At 39.1% G+C, this 15,541-nt stretch overlaps 1 long non-coding RNA gene across 1 annotated transcript; it reads right to left on the reverse strand.

Annotated features, from left to right (window-relative positions):
• Positions 1–2,650: 2,650 nt before the first annotated feature.
• Positions 2,651–10,815, reverse strand: LOC114570393 (uncharacterized). The gene is made up of 3 exons (XR_003694499.1): positions 10,576–10,815; positions 3,564–3,625; positions 2,651–3,478 (listed from the first exon to the last, which is right to left on the reverse strand). It is a non-coding gene; the product is annotated as an uncharacterized LOC114570393 (long non-coding RNA).
• Positions 10,816–15,541: the final 4,726 nt, after the last annotated feature.

The following is a 15,541-nucleotide window of genomic DNA, read 5'->3' on the forward strand; positions in this document are numbered from 1 at the left end:
CCCCCATCTCTCTCCCACCTTTCATGTGTATCCACTGTCACTCTGTAATAAAGGGAAAAAAGCACCAAAAAAGCATTTGGTATTTCAATTCAATGAGCAAAACTGTTTTTCTGTACATTTTTGCATCAATGTGATGAAGTACCTTGATTTATCAGGTATTTAATTTATCAGACATTTACTGTCTGGTTGTTTCATCCATTAACTCCATTCATTTTACAGAAAATGAAGATGCTGAGCATAAATCGCAGTCTTCCCTAACACTTTTTCCTGTTATCTCTCCACTGTAAACTCTCTAATAAAAGGCATACAATAAACACATGCAGTGATACAGTGACAAGCTTAAACTCAGATATCCAGTTTTTCCTCCTACAATGTGAGACTGAGTCTGCGGTGGAATAGTGTTTTTTACTTAGGAAGGTTAATAAAGGAAATGACCTGGAAGTATCTAAGACCCATTTTACACCAATGTACCATCATGGTTATACCCAGGTTGACTGTGTGTTTAAACCATTTCCTTTTCCTTTTGTGACTGGTAGCCAGTGTTAGTAATAACGCCGTTTAAAAGAACGGCGTTAGGTAACAACGTTATTTTTTCAGTAACTGGGTAATCTAACTAATTACTTTTCCCGTCGTTACAACGCCGTTAACGTTACTGGACGTTAAAGGCGGTGCGTTACTATGCATTGATTGAATAAACTGTGTAATCCGAACGCACCACTGGCTCGCAGCTAGTGAGGAGGTGGGTTAATAACGAGGTAAACGATTATGATTGGCTAAGGCAGAATCATGTTTCCTGGTAGCCAATCAGAGCCAGTGTTTTTACACACATGCCAGCCCACGCGCCCCAAACACACACACACACACAAACAACAGATAAACAGAGATTCGACGAGGCAGCAGAGATGGCGAGTCAAGAGCAATCCGATGAAAAGTTGGCATTTTCAAGGTGGAGATATAAGCACTACTTCAAATTCATTGTGGTCAAAGGCAAGAACTTGCATGTAATGTGTACATTATGTCCAGGAGCGAAGACTTTGTCGAATTCCGTTGTAAGCAACTCTAATTTAATGAAGCATCTCACAACGACACACGCATCTACAGAGCTAGTGGCCAAAACCACCGATACATCCACCACAGATGATAGCTCGCCATCCACTAGCAAAGAAGTTGACTTTTGTTGTGAACAAAACAATTGGAAGTACAGGTTGTTTACTTGACCAGTTGTCTCAGGTTGAGAGAGTTTGATTTAATTTGCTAGAGTTAAATGCACTTTATATGGTGTAACTGTTTACTTTTCTTACAAAGATAATACTTGAAGTGCAGGATAAACCTCTTGCTGTCTGTCGACGTGCAATAAATATCGAAAGTTATGTACAAAAAAATGTCTGTTCTACTCATTTCAACTGACTTGTGAAAACTGCTCAAAAAAAATTCTTTGACATATAGCAACTTTCTTTTTTAACAGTAACGCAAATAGTTACTTTCCCTGGTAACGAGTTACTGTTATTATAGAGTAATTCAGTTACTAACTCAGTTACTTTTTGGAACAAGTAGTGAGTAACTACTAATTACTTTTTTAAAGTAATGTTCCAAACACTGCTGGTAGCCAATATTCTTTATTTTATTTCAATTCCAACACACAGGGCAAAGTGTCTAAGGCGCTTTTAGTAGTCCATTTTCTGAACATCGTAGTTTCACCCAACAGACCCACGTCAATAACATCCGCCATTGCATAATTACATAGCCGACTGTAAGTGCAGTTGGCCTCTCCGAGCACCGTGTTGTTTTTCCCTAAGACCTAATGAATTGTCCTTCATATCTTTCCTTCACCATATGACACTTTCTATCGAGGTCAAGGAAAAAATCTTTAGGAAAAGACATAGGACATCATTTTTTGACTATACAAAAAACCGCAGCATAAGTGTTTTTGCAGACCCATTTTAGGTAGAAACCACTGGCTTAGTGGCAGATGAAAAGACCAAAATGGAGAAAAAAGGATAGATTTTCAAATGTATACACATTGATTTCAAGTCTTCTTTGCAAGTCATTGGGACAAAGAAAAATGTCCTGGCCTGGCAGGTAAGTAAGTTCTTTTCTATTCTAAAAGCATTTTCCTCGCAGACTTTAAATTAAATGAAACCTATATTTGACTTTGATGCTTTGAACACATCAAGTCAATTTTATTTATATAGCTCAATATCACAGTGGGTTTACAATCTGACCAGAAGCCTGCTCAGAGAGAAAAAGAACCTGATTTAATAACATATTGATGGTTGAGAAAAGGGCTCTTCAGTATCCACTTATCTCAGTAATGTTGTGGAGTGTTTGAAGGCTACTTACAGAAGGAGAAGGGCACGAAACAGCCCGACATGAGCGCACGGTTGGCAGGCGACAGTCACACATTTCCGTAAATCTGAAGCACTGGTCACATACGGAAATGTTTGGACAGCAGTCACAACACTCTGAAGAACAACGGTCCTTTTGAAGAGAAAACTTTTGCATCACTCTCCACGCTGACGTTTCTGTACTTTTTACTTGTGTGTGTTGACAAACAGGAATATAGTGGAACATAAACCTAACTAATAAACCACACATTAGTATTTTTGTTTAATCCAATCATTCAATCATAATAATTAAAACATTCCCAGCTATTAACTAGTTCAAGGTTCCATCATTAGTCTTGATCTTTTATATGCAAACTGAAGGAATTGAAGCTGGTCAAAAAAAGATGACGCCAAATGCTTCACAACAACTTTCTCTGTAATTTATACATGACTAAGTGAAAACCTTTTTTTTTATATCTAAAGAAGAAAATCTGCTCTATTCCAAGTACATTGTAGAAAAGTGTTTCCACACTGGCATAATGTAAAATACTGTTTTTAAGAGGGACCAGATCAAATTATGATTGCTTAATACACAGAAATAACCGCTCCCTTCAGTCATCACTGAGTTTGTAGAAATGTACAAAATGTTAGACTTGGTGTACCATGTTATATGATTATAGCATTTGTATAATGATTGTAATAGAATAACATTTTGTTTTTGGAAAAATAAGACAATCACACCCTAAGAAAAAACTTGAATAACCTCAGACAACTTTCCTGGAGTAGTGCAAGACCAGAAAATTGAAGAAAAAAAAAGTATAGATTTGTCCTAGGAAGGCATGGTTTGTCTGGTTTCTAACACCAGGGGGAGCCACAAAGTTGTCACATTCTCCACATGGTGACTTGAGTTTAGTGTTGATAGGCCTGGGTTTACTTTCCTATTCATCTTCCTCTACATCCGTGCTACTATGTTTAGTGCAAGTTCCAGTAAACAGCACATTTGATGTATTTTACATTTTACAAACTGTAGTGAGGAGAAAGGCCTTGAGGCAGGATTGGATCCACAGCCCGATCCCCAGGAAGATCATGTAGAGACTCAGATTAATCATCAGCACTGCTGGGAGAGGGATGGAAAGCTCCCAAATAGGCAACACCTGAGGAGCAGGACATACCAAATATATAACTACATGTAACAGAGTAGAGCTGGGTACATATTAGCAGAAAGATGTTCTTTCTTACCTGCATTGTCTCTTTCTAAGAACACACCTTCAACTGTCACAAGGCTCACATCTCTGGGAATTCTGACAGGAGAAGAATAACAATTAAAACCATTATTATCAATTATTTAGGCTTAATACTTGGATTGTTGAGCTCAGCATGTGTGCATGTTTAACTGGCAGATCCAGTTTGCTCTTGAAAAGGTCATGTGTGTTTCTGGAAAAAAAGCAAGTCTTTGACCAAAAAATCCCCTTAATAATTACGTTGAGCATGTAGATTGTGTGAGTATCTGCTTCCAAAAATAACTCACAACTATGTTGAATGAATCTATCAGATGCCTCTTTAATGGCAAAATACATACATACATATATATGTATATATTTATTTTTTTCTTTTCTTTTTTTGTATATATGTATGTATATGTATATATGTATTTTTCCAGGTTTTTAATTGAAATTCATGCAGTTCAATGTCTTATTGTACTCTGAAATGAAAAAAATAGAACAAATTAACAATTTAAAGCGCCCATATTATGCTCATTTTCATGTTCATAATTTTATTTTAAGGTTGTATCAGAATAGGTTTACATGGTTTAATTTTCAAAAAACACCATATTTTTGTTGTACTGCTGCAGATCCTCTTTTCACCTGGTCTCTGTTTTAGCTACAGAGTGAGACCTCTTTTCTTCTTCTTCTTCTTTACTATCTTGGATTGCACTTGCACATGTGCAGTAGCTCAGATGTAGATCATGTCAGCTAGCTAGCTCCATAGACAGTAAAAGAAAGGCTGTTTCTCCAACTTCGGTCAGTTACAAGGCAGGATTAGCTGGGAGACTTCTTCTAAACGAGGGCACACATGTAAGTAGTTCTTCTGTAGATTATGGTGAACTTGTGTGTGTTGCAGCAGTGCTTTGCTATTGAGAGTGAGGTAGCATGGTAGCGTTGGCACCCTAACGCTAGCTAGCTAACGCTAGCATGCTAATGGTTGTGGTTAGCCAGCTCGTTTCGGCTTGTGACGTAGAAAGCCCTGCAGATTTTGAACAACTCACCCGGAGACTGAAGGAAGGACACATTCAGAAACCGTATCTCACTCAAAACAGCATGGATGGATTTTTTTCAAAGTTTGTATGTGTGTGGAAGCACCAGAGACACAAACATTTTTTTCATAATATGGGCACTTTAAGTTAAAAAAGAAACCATGGAATCAATTTATAAACCAAAATGTATTCTACATTCTTGACTCATCAAAGTAGCCCCATTTGGCAGAAATAATAGCTGAACACACTCGTGGCATTCTTTCTACAATGGAAATCAAATATTCTTCAGAAAGTTCTTCCCAACTCTGTTGCAGAAGTTCCCATAAATGTGTGGCACTTATAGATTGCTTTGCTTTCTCTTTTCTGTCCAGTTCATCCCAAACCAGCTCAATGGGGTTTAAGTCTGGTGACTGTGCTGGCCACTCCATGTTTTTAAGCTTACCATCTTGTTCTTTTTTCCTAAGATCGTTCTGGCATAGCTTGGACTTATGTTTTGGGTCATTATCTTGCTGTTAGGATGAACCCCTGACCAACTAGGTGCATACCAGAGGGTACTGCATGGCGCTGCAAAATGCTGTGGTAGCCGTTTTGGTTCAGGGTGCCTTTCACTCTGTACAAATCACCGACCCTGGATCCAGCAAAACAGCCCCAGACCATCATGCTTCCTCCTCCATGTTTGACAGTTGATGTCACACACTGAGGAACCATCCTTTCGCCTATTCAACGGCGTACAAAAATCCTGCGTGATGAACCGAAGATTTCAAATTTTGATTCATCAGTCCGTAGCACCTTCTTCCAGTCTTCAGTAGTCCATTGACGATGTTTCTTGGCCCAGGCAAGCCTCTTTTTCTTATTCTGACGTCTTAGCAATGGCTTTCTTGCTGCAACTCAACCTATCAAAACTGCAGCTAGAAGTCTTCTCTTTACAGTTGAAACTGAGACTTGCTTATTACGACCACTATTAAGCTGTGCTTGAAGCTGTTGTCCTGTGAGCCGCCTATCACGCAAGCTGTTGACTCAACTCTCAGCTGTTGTGGCTTTTGGTCTGCCAGACCTCCTCCTGTCAGAGTTTCCCCCAGTTTCTAAGTGCCTTTTGATGGTGAAGAATACTGTACTCACTGACACCTTGACTTTCTTCACAATTTCTCTGTAGGAAAGACCAACATTCTTAAGTGTTATGATGGTCTGTCTCTCTTCCATTGTTAATTGCCTTTTTCCCTCCATTTATAGCAACACACTACTTTCTGCAGTACAATACTGTTCAAATAATGCTCCCGAGGGTATGGTGCCACAGTGTGTTCCAACAATACTTGGACAAGTTGGACCACCTGTGGGGATTGGTAGCACCAACTTTCAAAGCTTGATAAACCTCCATTGCTGCAGAACAGCTTTACATTGTTTACCCATTTCTTGTTCCCTGAAAAAGGCCTTTTTGTAAAATTCTGAAATGTACATTATTTTTCAGTTTTGGGTAACCTTACTTTTTTTAAAACCTCTGGCCGTTCACCACTTACCTTTGTACCATTTCAAGCTATTCATTGGACTTGAAATGCTAAAATTTCAATAAAAAACTAAATAAATTGCTAAAACTTTTGACCAGGAGTGTATATGTCTAAGGAAGAAATATTTATTCATAATTCAAATTGAAAGTCCAATGAGAAATTGAAAGTCCAAAGGGAAAACAAAGCGAGATTAAATTAAAAATATTATTATTATTTTTTAAATTTTCCATTTGGCTTTGGCTTTTGAATTTAATATTTGGCTTTTGAATTTAAATGTATCATTGGCTTTTAATTTTCATTTAATATTTGGCTTTTGACTTTCAATTTAACATTGGATTTTAATTTTCATTTGGCTTTTGAATTTCAATTTAACATTGGATTTTAATTTTCATTTAATATTTGGCTTTTGAATTTCCATTTAACATTGCCTTTTCATTTGGACTTGACACATGTCAATGTAAATGAGGAGGCGTGGCCCAAAGGCTGGTGGGAGGGTCTGAAACGAAAGGGGTGCGGAGGCACCTTATGAGCAGCAGGGGGAGCATGTTGACATGAAAATGTTGATGTAAGCTAAACACAAACGACATTTCATGTAACAACCGTGAAGTTTTCATGTAGTTACTATAATTGGGCCTGTGTTAGTGAGGACTAGATTAGGACTGGATTTAAAGCTGATTCTGGTTCCCAACTTCGCCCCAGATGTGTCTGTTTAAAACACGACTCAGACAACTTCTCTCTTTTGATGTTATATTTAATTAAGCAACAGTAGAAACATGGGTGTGGGTTGCTCTGTTTACGTGTGTTTGTGTGTGGTCAGATTTCGAGGACGCACACACACACAATCTCAACTGGATAGTCATCGTCCGAACTGCACCTCTCCTTTTTCTTTCTCTCACTTTTTTCTCCGGGTGGTGCGCGCGGTGTGAGGTGCGTGTCCGCACTATTATAAAAAAGCAATCGATTCTATGGGCTATCTAGATCGGGAGTTTGCCGTATTAGCAGCAGCAACAACTGGAAACTTTTTACAATTTTCATCTGCTATTCCACCACTAAATTCACTATTGAGACTTTTTTTTTATGCGATAAATTAACTGTGTAGAGTTTGAATATGGGCAGTTTTACAAACGTTGATGGCCAACTGCACATTTTCTCCAATGTTGTCAGAAGCTTCAGTCTGACGGGACAGCCAGCTGGTGGCGGCCGGGATCGCCTCCCTGCTGGCCGGCCAGTGATGTTCACAGACACCGCTGTTAATTGGAAGTCTGAATAAGTAGCCTACACGGGCTGTACAAAAGGCCGTCAATCAGGAGTGATTGTTGTGAGTGTTGCGCGTGATTGTTGGAGAATAGCGCGGACACGCACCTCACACCGCGCGCACCACCCGGAGAAAAAAGTGAGAGAAAGAAAAAGGAGAGGTCGCAGTTCGGACGATGACTATCCAGTTGACATTGTGTGTGTGTGTGTGTGTGTGTGTGTGTGTGTGTGTGTGTGTGTGTGCGCGCGTCCTCGAGAACTGACCACACACAAACACACGTAAGCAGAGCTACCCACACCTAACCTGACTCCGCCAGATGGATTGCTTCGCATTTGCTCGGCATATCCATCTGGGAACTTTCCGTTGGAGAACTTTTGGGAAGGGGCGGAAATACTGGTTAGCTGATTGGATGAACCATCTGTTTATCACCTATGTTGGTGATAGACGGGCCAAATCAACCAATCAGATCCATGAAGCGTAGGAAAATACAACCACAAGCCCGCCCCTGCTGCTGGCAAAGCATAGCTCGTTAGCTCAGCATGCAAGCAACATGTCGATAAAGGAGATTTGCCGTTTGTGTAACGAGAATTTAGGAATAAAAGGCACCATTTCAGGTTCCCGGACCATATTCCAAAAGAAGGATCCAAGAGAAAAAAAGCATTAGCGAGCGGCTAACAGAATTAGGGCTACCGCTGTCTGAAAATACTGGTTAGCTGATTGGATAAACCAACTGTCTATCACCACCTAACCCACCTCAAAACCAACGCTGATTGGCCCGGTCGTTTGGCTAACGGCTCCAAATTTTCTCTGCCTCAAGATGCCAGACTGATCTGCGAGTGGAAAACTGGAGCTCGCGAGATCAGGACGGTCTCACGAGGCTAACCCACACCCATGTTTCTACTGTTGCTTAATTAAATATAACATCAAAAGAGAGAAGTTGTCTGAGTCGTGTTTTAAACAGACACATCTGGGGCGAAGTTGGGAACCAGAATCAGCTTTAAATCCAGTCCTAATCTAGTCCTCACTAACACAGGCCCAATTATAGTAACTACATGAAAACTTCACGGTTGTTACATGAAATGTCGTTTGTGTTTAGCTTACATCAACATTTTCATGTCAACATGCTCCCCCTGCTGCTCATAAGGTGCCTCCGCACCCCTTTCGTTTCAGACCCTCCCACCAGCCTTTGGGCCACGCCTCCTCATTTACATTGACATGTGTCAAGTCCAAATGAAAAGGCAATGTTAAATGGAAATTCAAAAGCCAAATATTAAATGAAAATTAAAATCCAATGTTAAATTGAAATTCAAAAGCCAAATATTAAATGAAAATTAAAATCCAATGTTAAATTGAAAGTCAAAAGTCAAATATTAAATGAAAATTAAAAGCCAATGATAAATTGAAATTCAAAAGCCAAATATTAAATTCAAAAGCCAAATGGAAAATTTAAAAAATAATAATAATATTTTTAATTTGATCTTGCTTTGTTTTCCCTTTGGACTTCCAATTTGAATTATGAATAAATATTTCCTCCATATATGTCAGGTCTTGTCGTTCTTTCTAGCAGTCTTTCGTTTAAAGGTGAACCATTAGAGGTTGAGGGCAAGAGGTGATTGTATCTCTAATTGTTTTAATTTTATCATTAAAGAAGCTCATGAAATCATCACTACTCAGAGCTATAGGAATGGATGGCTCAATAAAGCTGTGGCAAACTCTCAGCCTGGCTACAGTGCTGAAAAGAAACCTTGGGTTGTTCTTATTTTCTTCTATCAGTGATGAATAATAGTCTGATCTGGCCTTTCTTAGGGCCTTCCTATAGGTTTTCAGACTGTCTTGCCAATCTAAACGAGATAACTCCAGTTTGGTGGAACGCCATTTACTTTCAAGTTTTTGCGAGATTTGTTTTAATTTACAAGTTATCAATTTGGGACGGACTAAAGTTTACATAAAGGTCCTCTGTTTTATTAAAGCACAGTATTGAGTTAAGTGCTGTTGGAATAGCTTCCTTAAATTTAGCTATAGCACTGTCAGATAGGCATCTAGTGTAGAAGCTTTTATCTAATTTCATATAGTCGGGTATTAAGAATTTGAAAGTTATTAAAAAATGGTCTGATAATAAAGGGTTCTGCGGGAATACTATTACATCTTCAATTTTGATGCCGTATGCCAGCACAAGGTCGAGGGTTTGGTTAAAACAGTGAGTGGCCTTATGCACACTCTGACTAAAACCAATTGAATCTAGTAGTCAGTTGAAAGCAATACTAAGGCTGGCGTTGTCAACGTTAAGACTACATATGATAAAAACTCAGAGAATTCCGATAAATAAATCAGAATATGGACCTGGAGCTCGGTAGACAACAACAAATATAATTGGCTATAATGTTTTCCTTGTTGGATGTTGAAGATTAAGAACAAGGCTTTCAAACAAGTTATAATTTAGTTTAGGTTTAGGATTAATTAACAGGCTTGAATCAAATATGGCTGCAACTCCCCCTCTTCGGCCTAAGCCTCTAGGAATTGGAGTTTTATTATGACTGGGAGGAGTGGCTTCATTTAGACTAGCATATTCTTCATGTCAACTTCTTATTACTTAGGGCAGGGGTCTTCAACGTTTTTTTAAGTCAAGGACCCCTTAACAGAGAGAGAGATGGATCAGGCACCCCTACTACATATATTGTATAAAATGAAGTTGCATATTAATCTGGTCCTACAATAACTTTTAGGGCAGCCTAAAACATTTATAGATACCTGTTTTGCCTAGAATACTAAGCTATTTAAATAGCCTAAAAATTGTTGGCATGATTTTATAAATCATGTTTTAATTTTTAACCCTAAAATGTGAAAAAAATGTGGCACAGTGAATGCTTAGGATGAACTGTATCTGTGGATGGCAACCTTAGTGACTACATTACCTATTGGCCAGTAAGCCTTCCGTCAGTGGGGATTCATATTTGTTAATAATATGTTGAAATCATGTTCAAAAATTAACAATAATTTTCGAGGCCCCTCTGGAGTGACTCTGAGGACCCCTTGGGGGACCCGGACCCCCTGTTGAAGATCCCTGACTTAGGGAATTCACCACTTTGTATGGTGTTTTGTTGATTATAACTGGAATAGTAGTAGTATTACATGTTACCCTGTAGAAAACATTTTCAGATCCATCCACTTGTAAAGTGCCATTAGGATCAATACCTGGGGGGCATGAATCTGTGATATTTTCTACAGAATGTCAATACTTACTCAGTGTGGTCGTTATGTTGTCAGATAGCAGCCTGGCTCCATGTCGGTTTGGGTGGAGACCATCGTGCTTCAGCAGGCTGGGCCTCTCCCAGAACAGAAAAGTTGTTTATTAGGCATCAATGTGCAAAAATGTTGATCAGCAAGAGTTCCCAGCTGGACCGCAGCCTCCTGTCAGCCGGGAGTGATTGTGTCCGGGTTGAGAGGTTTTGAGGTTGAGAGGTTGAGAGGTTGAGAGCGCCGCCTCAGGCTCCTGAGGGACAGCAGATTGCAGAAAATCACCCCATTTGATTTTATTTAAACTGGATAATACATGAATGTTGCAGTATTGTAGATATTTAGGTTGGTGATCCTTTTAAATAAATAAACACGGTCAGTTTGTTAAGTTTGCGTTTGCAATGGCTACAATTGAAGTACCAGATGCTGGATGTTTCTTATCCATTTTACTTTTTTTTGATATTTCAACCATTTACTATTTTTGCAATACTATTTCAACTGTGCATTCATTAATTTAAGCTAACTTTTTCAATCATTTATTCATTATTTATAACGTAAGCTTTTTTCACCATTTGTCCAATAGCTCACTATTTCAACTTTAACCAGTAGGCCTTCTCTTAGCTAATTATTCAGCAATGACTTAAACTATTTCATGCAATTATCCATTACTTGACTCAATTGCAACAAGTGTTACAGCTGACTCAATATGTGGATATATTCATCATCATGACTGATATCATATGTTATTTTTATTAGTTATGCTAAACTCAAATACACCTGGCTGGGAAACACTGCAAGCAGCTCCGTGAAAAGGTGATTACTTAAAAACACCCTGAAGTATTATTTAGTAAGAGTCAAACTGAAAGCTTATCTGCTTCATGAGGAGATTGTATTAAGACTTCAAATATGAACTCTTTAGAAGTGTGTTTACATCAGTGATGTGTGTAAAATGTGAGCTGATCGTTAAGAACATTCACAGATTCAGATTTAGTTGTTGTGTTCAAAGACCTGTGAATCAGCATGGGAGTATTTCAATCCTGTGGTTTTTGTTAAGTCTAGTGGAGGGTGGGGCTGCTCTTTGATTTACAATTAAATTCTTCCTGTAAGGACATATTACACTTTTGATTTCACTGTTTATTTTCCTTATTTCTCTTTATCCTTTTGCTTGTTGTTTTTAGTATCATAATGATTTATCTGCTCTTGTTATTCACTTATGTCTTCTTGTTGTGTTTACACTGATTGATTTTGTCACATTGGAGAGGACTTTCTGTAAGCCTTCCTCCCCTGCACATACACTAACCTTTATATCTGTATTCTGTCTTCTGTCATGGTGTTTTAATTGTGAAATAATGAAAACTACAGGTATGCTTAAACAGTTTAGTTTCTTAAATAATATAATGAATTGGTTTGACAACTAAAAGGACCAAACCGGGTTGTGTTTTTACAGGTTTGATCTGAATCATTACACCAGTTAAGGTTTTTCATTTAAAGCTCCATTGTGTAATTTTTTGAGTTGATTCTTAGCAAAAAAAACTTTGTTCTTTCACAAATATGTGCTCATTCATGTGTAATTACACAGTCGGACAAAATTTGCAATTAGCCATCAATTTTCGTAAAACGGCCCATATTTGAGCTTTTCATAGTTGATTTCTGGCATAAAAAAGTTTCAGAAGTGAATTTTGTAATGGAATAGCAGAGATCTGCGCAACCTAGATTCAGAAGACAACTGATCTCAGGTCAGTTGTGTAGCCTATGTAAATGTTGGGGCGTGACAAAGAGAGAGACTAGAGACAAATGAGGAGGAGCCGCTGAGTTGGCGTCAACTAGGCGGCTCGTTGAGATTTGCCCGTTTTCAGAGGTAGTTTCAAATTGTGAGATTTGCAGAGGAAAGAGGTGTCATTGGGATTTTGAGGTTCTATGTATGTCCTATTTACCCACCAAACTGTCATTTTTCAACTATGACAAGGTAAAATCGGTTTTTGCATTCTATCACCCCTTTAAGATTTTTTTTTGGGGGGCTTTTCCACCTTGAATTGATAGGACAGCTAGGTGAGAGAGAGGAGGAAGACATGCCAAAATCGTCTGAGGTCGGACTCAAACCCTGGACCTCTGTGTCGAGGCATAAGCTTCCCTGTATATGTGTGCCTGCTCTACCCACTGAGTCAACCTAGCCACACCACTGTGTAAATCTGACACAAATAAAACCAAACATGATGTTGTTGATTATCAAGTTTTAGTGGATGTTTAACCCTAATGTGTCCTTTCCATCGACCATGAACTTGTTGTCCTTTCGGGTCAAAATTGAAATGATTTTCAGGAGATATTCCACATTATGTACTTACACTTCACGCATACCAATAGCGGTGAGCAGGAATGTATGTGAACACAAACTAAAGGTAAGACGGAGGTGTGTTGGCCATCACCAAGTGTCACATTCAACCTGTGCAGAGATACAGGAATGTTGCCAAGTGAGATGCACCTGCACGACCCGCAGCCTGTTGCCTGCACTCAGTATTGTTCCTGTCATCAACATGTCTGGGGGGGAGGCACTGACGGATTGAGTGGAACTCATCAAGTGCTTCGCTTCAGAACTCAAACCTCCTATGGCGCCATTTAGATGCTACAAAACGATCACCTCCCGTTAGCATTCCATTGACTGCCATTCATTTTGATGTCACTTTGACAGCGAATAACTTTACATCTGAAGCGTTTAAAGACTCTATTTGTCCATTGTTTATTTCTAAAGAAACACGACAATGTATAAAAGGCTCCATTACCTTGTACCTCACGTTATGGCTCCGTAGCAGACGTTTTTGTAAAAATAGGCTAACGATTGTGTCACATAGTAGAGGAATTACCGTATAGTACAGGAGAAGCTCGCAGGCAGTTTCGACTTACATGAACTGTTTAGGTTTAATTACTAATGTTAACTAGCATTTTAGTTAGCATTAATTAGCCTTTGCCTATGTTATCTCCTTACATATACCTATACTCTCCGTCTCTGCAAGATTTGGAATGATTGAGATTTCTCGAGGGCACAGCTACCAGAAGACTTACAACTTTCAGACAGGTTGCTCACATCACATTTACTTCGTCTCTCTCAGTTGGAGGCTGCGCAGTAATGCTCAGCGCTCACCGGAAAAGTGCTTCTAATATCCTTCACTGGTCTCCGTCCAGAGCAACGGGATCTGTTGGTCCATTCTTACTGTCTATGGAGCTAACAGAGGAGGCAGCAATTCATTTTCACATTCAAAACATAACACAAACACATATGGACCTAACATTTAAAAAAAATGCAAGTAAAACGGTTTTATATGGCAGGGCAACTTTAAACAGTGTCTGAACAAGTATGTATTTAATGCAGTAAAAGTATTGATATAGTAATGTAAAAAAAACAACTATTACAGGTAAAAGTCAGTAAAATGCTTTTATCAGCAGTAAAAGTACAGTACAGTTTTCTTGGTGCCATGCACGTAGTGAAGTGTCTCTGTCTGTGACTGATATCTGATTCTATGTGACATTATTAGATATTAATACTAAAGCATCAATGGGAGAGCAGCATGTTACTGTAGTAGCTGCTCCAGGTGGAGCTACTTTAAAAACTTTATATATGTTGCTTCCTGCTTCTTACAGTGCAGACGCTTTGCTGCTTGCTCCTGCCTCTGCTTGCATATTTCTGCTGATAATCTTGCTTTCCCTCTGGGAGAAACTATGAGCAACGGCTCTTGGATACTTATAAATCACTGAACTATACATTTTTTGTAGACATAGTAGGCTATTGCCATATTTCAACATTTTTCTGTGTGAGTGTGGCCTACAAATAGCTCAAGCCTGTCCTAAAGTGACTGTAGCTAAAGCTAATTAGCAGCAAGATGCCTCCCTTCTCCATGGAAGACTACTACAAACTCCTTCAGAAGATTGCAGTTCTGGAAACCAAAATTTACCGGTTAGAAGTAAACGTGGAAGTGAACGGATCATGTGGAAATGATACCACTTTACCACTGACCCAAAACAAAGGACAAAAGCATGCTAACACATGGCTAACTAGCACCAGCAAGACTACAAAGAAACAGGAGGAACAAAGAAATTTCAAGTCACAGACTAAAGTTGTTTGTCATGGAAGTGTTGATTCTACAGTAATATGCATTTCCTTTGTTCTAATCACGTCTAGCTCAACAGGGGATGGCTCCCCAAAAAGAGACAACAATAGTTACCTTTCCTGTGGGGACAATGAGTCTTCTTCATATGCTAAATGTCAGACATGACCTGATTAATTCTTTAGAAGCTAGGTTTTGGGTAAGGCAGTCAAATGCTGATTAGTGTAGTTACTTAATTAAATTTAGCTGCAGGCCCCATTAAACATTGTTTTCCAAACATAGCCTGGCTTTAACTTTTTTAAACCTAACAGTAGTCCTCCCTGGAACTCTTTTGGTGCAAAGCCTAAGAGTAAATCATTTTCCTGGAAAATGGGAGGATGACTAACGGGCAGGGCACAGCGCCCTGAGATTTGTGATATGACCGGCTGGCCTGCATTATCATGCAGGCAGAGCGCCTCTTCAACCCCTATACTTAGCAGGACACAGCCGTGGAAAGGTGCAAAAGGGAAAATTAGCAACAAAATGCCTCCCCAACAGCTGACTGTGCAGGTGGAGAACAGATATGCTCCTCTGCTGCAGGACCCTGGACATGACCTGGATTGCGTCTCATCGTCAAATAGCAGGGTAAGGACTGAGAGCAATTATAAAACTAAAAACCTACAGGGAAAGCTAACGACTGGGCCCCAAACTCTGATTGTGGGTGACTGTGCTGTAAAAGATATAAAAACCAATAAAAACACCAAAATATTCTGTTTTCCCAAAGACATGTTGTCTGACTTGGCCCAAAGAATCCCAGATATCGTAGCAGCACACCCAACTGTGAAGAACATTATACTGCACATAGGGTCAAATTATGTTGTAAAGCAAGAGTCTGA

This window comes from Perca flavescens, chromosome 15 (genome assembly GCF_004354835.1).
Source record: "Perca flavescens isolate YP-PL-M2 chromosome 15, PFLA_1.0, whole genome shotgun sequence".
NCBI lineage: Eukaryota > Metazoa > Chordata > Actinopteri > Perciformes > Percidae > Perca > Perca flavescens.